A 6000-nucleotide genomic window follows, 5' to 3' on the forward strand; every position below is an offset into this window, starting at 1 on the left:
CGCCCTCCTCCTCACATTCACTGAAGCAGTTTTCCCCGGGATGGGGCGGGTGGGGGTGTCACTCTGAGCCAACCTCCCCTCCTTACCGCCAGCCAACTTCATTCATTCATTTTGTCAGCGAGTTCATTCAATAAATGGAACGGCTACTACGTGCCAGGCACTGTGCTAGGCGGTCACCGTTTTGTGTGACCGCATCGTTCCCATGACAGTCACAAACGCTGAGACCTGGAGGGAGGGAGGGGTCTCACCCCAGCAGGACTAATGGAGGATCAAAACCTGGGCGACTGGGGGGACAGAAAGGCCTTGGGCCACGCCCCTGTTCGCTAACAGGGCTGGCTGTTGTTGTTAGGTGCCATCGAGTCGGTTCCGACTCATAGCGACCCTATGCAGGACAGAACGAAAACTTGCCGGGTCCTGGGCCATCCTCACAATCATTGTTACGCTTAAGCCTATTGTTGCAGCCACTGTGTCAATCCATTTCGTTGAGGGTCTTCCTCTTTTTCGCTGACCCTCTACCCGCGTGAAGGAATCCCGAAAAGGACCAACCCTGGTAAGGGATCTCAGGCTCTTTAAGAAAGCTTTACAAGCGAAGTGGTGACAGGCGCCGAGTGAAGTGCCACGTGACTTTTCCACAGGGGCGGGTGGGAGTGGAGCACTTTTTTATAGTCTGCTTTCCTTCTCCTACCTTCCTCTCAGTGTACCAATCAACTGTCGCGGTAGGCGGGCACGCGCTGAATCGATGGCCAATCCCGGCCAAAGAGACGTCGCGGTGGGGGGGTGGGCCCCCGCGCGGGGAAGTAGGTGGGGCCTCCACGAACTCAGTGTATCGGCTCGGGGGGGCGGGGCGGAGGAGGTGAATGGAGCCGCAGGTAGCGCTGGAACAAAGCGTTTCGACTCCGGCAGCGCGCGTGCGCAAGACCTGCCGCGCTTTCCCCACCGAGCTAGGGTGGGTTCCCGGGTGAGGGGGGCTGGTTGCTGGGCCTTGCCGTCCGCCTGGTCAATTCACTGCCCGCCGGGGTGCCTCCACCTCCTTAGACTTATCCCTGCCCTAGGCGGGTTAGCTCTGGGCTACCAGCACTGGGGCAGGGGGACCTAGTGGGCAGATTGGTCGGGGCTGGGGGGAAACGATGGTACGTGAGATTTGCAGAAGGGAGGGCCTCTGGAACTAAGAGAATTTGAGCACTGCATTGACCTCATGAAGAGGGGCGGCCCAAGAACAGCCTCCCAGACAAACGGATAGTTCATCTGAAGGGTTTTATCCTGGCCCCAGGGCTGTATCCCAAAGGAGCAGAAGTCTCCTTTTTTCCAGAAAGGCCACAGCAGTGCAGCCAGAAAAGGTCTTATCAGCGGGGAGGGGGTGTCCAGAGAGGAGAAAGGAGAACCAGTTCTCTGGCTCTAGCCCAGGCTTGTCCCCGGGGGTACTGAGCAGAACCTGGGCTCCTAGACCCGGTGGAAGGAGCCTCCGGGTTTGCAGACTCAGCCTCTGTCCTGCTGTTTGCTGACCACGGGAGTCCCTGGGTGGTGCAAAAGATTGTTTGACTACTAGCTGAAAGGAGCGACGGCCACAGACACGCCATCCTCCATTTAGTAGCCCTAAGTAGCCTGGCTGCTCCACCAGGGTTGGGGAGAGGTCCTGTCTGGGTGTTCCTCCAGGTCCATGGCAGGATGGTCCCAAGTGGAACTGCGCTCTGCTAACATGATCACTCGTGTGGTAAAGCAAGCTGTTTAATGCCCAAAAGTCAGGATGACATCCCTTGTGGGGCAGGTCAGAGTCACATGATCAGCCATGCTGTCCTCAGGTGAGGCTGGGCCACCTGCCTCACCGCACTGAGGTGTGCTTATTTCCAAGAGCCTGGTGAGTAATGGGCCACTGCTTGCTCTAATGGGGTGCAACTGTAATGGGGGACTCCACTGTGCCCCCACGGCCGCCTACCCATGTTTGAGGAGGAACCATTCTGGAGAAGCTACGGGAGCCTGCCAACCCCCACATTAGCTTCGAATGGCTCAGGGTATATGACTCCTGTAGTGGGGGACATACACCCTGGAGGGAGAGCCAGGGGGAGGAGTGGAATTGGAAAAAACTCCTGGGAAGAAAGGGTCCTCCAGCAGGGACATAGGGAGTAAAAGGCAGGGTTTGGGTGAGCACAGGAGAAGGGACAGCATGTGGGGTGGGGTGACAGTGGGAGCAAAGGGGTGGCAGGAGAATTAGCCTGTGAGGTGCCAGCAGGGGCCCTGGCCCCATCATCCAGGCTGGAGGAGAGACCTAAAGCCTTGGTTTCCATGTGGAAGTCCTGCCTCCAGTCTTGAACAGCTACAATTCATGAAGCAACACAGTTCGTAAAATGATCACAGCTGGGCTACCCCATTGAGGGAGGGCAGGGCAGGGGCGGGTGCAGAACCCTCAGACTTAAAAGGCCCAGAATGGGGCAGGAACTTGCCTGACAAGAGGCTCTCAGAGCTGCTCCTGCCCAGGGCCTTGCCTGCACCTGTGTTCTGTCCTCAAGGATGCTGGGAGAAGGTACCTGGGAGCAGAGTTTGAACTGGTTCTTGAACCCCTGCTGGCAATTTGCATTTCTAACAATTTCCCAGAAGATGATACATAAGAATCACCTGGGGATCTTGTTAAAATGTGGATTCTGATTCAGTCTATCTGGGGGTGGGAAATGCAAATTCTCAGCGGGGGTTTGAACTGGAATGAACCTGTTCGAAGCCCTGCCTGGGAGGGGGGGGTTTCCTGGCCAGAACCCAGCACCCTGGGTGAGGCCTCAGGATCAAAGACATTCCTCCCCAGCAAGAATGTGGCCCTTCTTGCCCTCCAGGGTTCAGGTCTTCCCTCACCTGCAGCCCCCAGGAGAGACCCCCAGTTCACCATGGCCCCTGAGGGGCAGGGTGGAGGGGTGGGAAGGAAGTCCCCAGAACAGGTCTGGGTCCCTGGAAATGAGCTGGTCCCAGGTTGGAAACAGCAGGTGGGATCTGTTCGCAGTCCTCTGAGGGCTATATCTCTCTCTCACACACCTCCAGGCCTTTGCACAAGCTATTCCTCAACCTGGCTGCTTTTTGCCACACCCTTCTGATCTTTTTGCCCTTATCGTCAGGAAGGCCTCCTCTGAGCCCCCAGGCTAAATTAATGACCCTGCTCCGTGCTTCCACTGTCCTCCATCTTTGCTCTGACCTCTCTCATGCTCACTGTTCAACATCCCCCTGCCAGATTTTCTCCCTTTGGACGCCCAACAGCATGTCTGTTCCTCCCCAAGCCTGCTCCTTCTCCTGCCATCCCATCTCATCTCAGAAAATGACAGTCCCTATTCACCCAGGTGCCAGGCCCAAGCCCCCAAGGCATGTTTGGAGCTGCCTTCCCTCTCTGCACACATCCAGCCCAAGAATCACATAGAGAAGGGGGCTTCCTGGCAGGGCAAGGCCTGCCTGCCATGGTGGGACATGTCATGGCCCTTCGTTGTTCCTCTGGGAGGAGTGGAGGGTCCTCAAGAGAAGGTGTGCCCCCCCCCCACATCCACATGGCTTGGTCATGCAGGAGTTGTGTCACTAAGAACAGTTTAAGCAACTTGGAACAGACTTTGCCACTGGTGCCCGTGGATAGGCTGCTATTTTTCAAATGGCATATGCCAGAGGGAAGGAGCCCTTGTGGCACAGCGGTTGAGTGATCAGCCTTTAACCGAAAGGTGGGCCATTCAAACCTACCAGCTGCTCTGTAGGTGAAAAACGTAGCAGTCTGCTTCCTTAAAGATTACAGCCTTAGAAACCCTATGGGGCAGTTCTACTCTGTCCTATAGGGTCCCTACGAGTCAGAAGTGACTGGAGAGAATGGGTTTTGGTTTATGCCAGGGGTGTTGGTTTCTTCACCTCCCAGTCCTAAGAGGAGCTCACTGGCTAGCACAAAGTTAGGATGCGCTCCCGCTCGCTGCCAGAGGGCAGGTTTCTAATCTGGGTCCATTTCACATTTCTCATGAGAGGTAAGCAGGGTGTGATGGCTAAGGCTGTGTGCCAGCTTGGCTGGGCCATGATTCTCAGTGGTTCGTCAGTTATGTAAGGATGTAGTTTGGCAGTTACGTAATGATATAGTTATCCTCCATTTTGTGATATAATGTAGTTACCTCCATGATATGATCAGATGTGATCAGCCAATCAGTTGTAAGGGGAGTTTCTTCTGAGGTGTGACCTGCATGTACTATATATGGATGTTCTGGCAAAGCTTGCTGGCTTTTGCTGACTCTGGATCCTGCATCTGGCTCGTCATCATCTGGCTTCCAGTTCTTGGGACTTGAGCCAGCAGCCTGCAGTATTGCCTGCCAATCTTGGGATTCATCAGTCTCCACAGCCTGTGAGCCAGCAGCTTGGTATTTGACCTGCTGTTCTTGGGTTCGTCAGCCTCTGCAGCTACATGAGTCAGGAGAAGCCTCCAGCCTGACACCTGACCCACAGACTTGGAACTTGTCAGCCTCTACAGTTGCATGAGCCATTTCCTTGAGATAAATTTCTCTCTCTCTGTATATATATAAGATTCACCGATTTTGCTTCTCTGAAGAACCCAGCCTAAAGCACAAGAGCTCGGGCAGAGCTGGGCACTCCAGCCCATGATGCCTGCTGTTGAGTGACTCGAGCCAGCCTCTGTCCAGGGCAGCTCCACCAGGCTAGGAGGTGTCCCATCAGAAGTCTGCCTGAGACCTGGACTGCGGAATCACTCTGCTTGCCTTGACCCTTGGTGAGGCCCCTCCTGGGTCGCAGTCAGGACAGGTAACGTTTAAGCCAGGCCAGGAGTGGAGCATGAAAGGCCCAGAAAGTCCTCTGCCCTAGTCTGAACTCCTAGCTATACACATGTGTGTGAATGTACACACTCACATGTACACGCATACATGTAAAGACATACATACAAGACAGGCATAAGCACACACATAACCAAAACCAAATCAGTTGCCATCAAGTTGATTCCGAGGCAAGGAGACCCCATATGTGCAGAGCAGAACTGTGCTCCATTGGGTTTTCAAGACTGGGACCTTTTGGAAGCAGGCCTTTCTCCCAGTGGAGCTCTGAGTGGGTTTGAACCACCAATCTTTCAGGTAGTAGTTGAGTGCTTAAACATTTGTGCCACCCAGGAGCTCCTAGACTTAAATATACCCACATGTGTTCATGGGCATATCTACACATATAACATATATACGTGTGCAGCCATGCACAGATACAGACCTATGCACATGTGCAGAAATACATGATACATGTGTGCACACACACTCACTGTTATGTGCACACATATACAGAACCATGTCTGGGCACTTGCTACTCCTGTCGAGGGGTGTCCACAGACAGATACCCTCAGAGGGGTTGTTACCAGGCTGGTGGGACCCACGGCCGTTTCCCCTCAGCTCTCCAGGCACGTCTCAGTGGGCTCACCCTGTTCTATTGGCTGTTGCTGGAATCCCCATGGTGACAAGTTCTGGATGGAGCAGGAGTCGGTCCACCCCTGCTTTCCTCCCAGTGGGGGCTGCCAGGCCTTGGGCGACGGCGGTATGGAGTGGGGACGCTGTTGCCTGGGGCAGCTCTGGTACAGGGGAGCTGCCTGCCCAGGTGTGTGGGGGAGAGAGGGTGGCAGCAGGGCCCTGGGGAGCAAACAGCCTTGGCAGAAGCGTGGTCACGCCCAAGAAAGTCAGAGAACAAGACCCAGCAAGATGGAAGCAAAGCCTAGGAGATCCATGGTAAATCCCCAAGGCTCCTTGGAGAAGGCAAAGGGGAAAGGGAGTGAACGGGAAGGCCAGGCCTTGGTGGGAGCCTCTCCCTCCCATTCATTCTCACTTGTGTTCCTAAGTACCTGCCCTGTGCCAGGGAGTGTGCAGGGCAGTGAAAGGGGATTCAGAGAGGGACCAGACAGACATAGTTCCTCCCTCAGAGCTCCTCAACCCAACAGTGACAGAACAGGCCCCTCAGGTCCTTGACCAACCTGCCCAAGTGGACTCTCCTGCGGTCACTCTTTTGAGCATGTGGCCTTTC

Source organism: Elephas maximus, chromosome 20 (assembly GCF_024166365.1).
Source record: "Elephas maximus indicus isolate mEleMax1 chromosome 20, mEleMax1 primary haplotype, whole genome shotgun sequence".
Lineage (NCBI taxonomy): Eukaryota > Metazoa > Chordata > Mammalia > Proboscidea > Elephantidae > Elephas > Elephas maximus.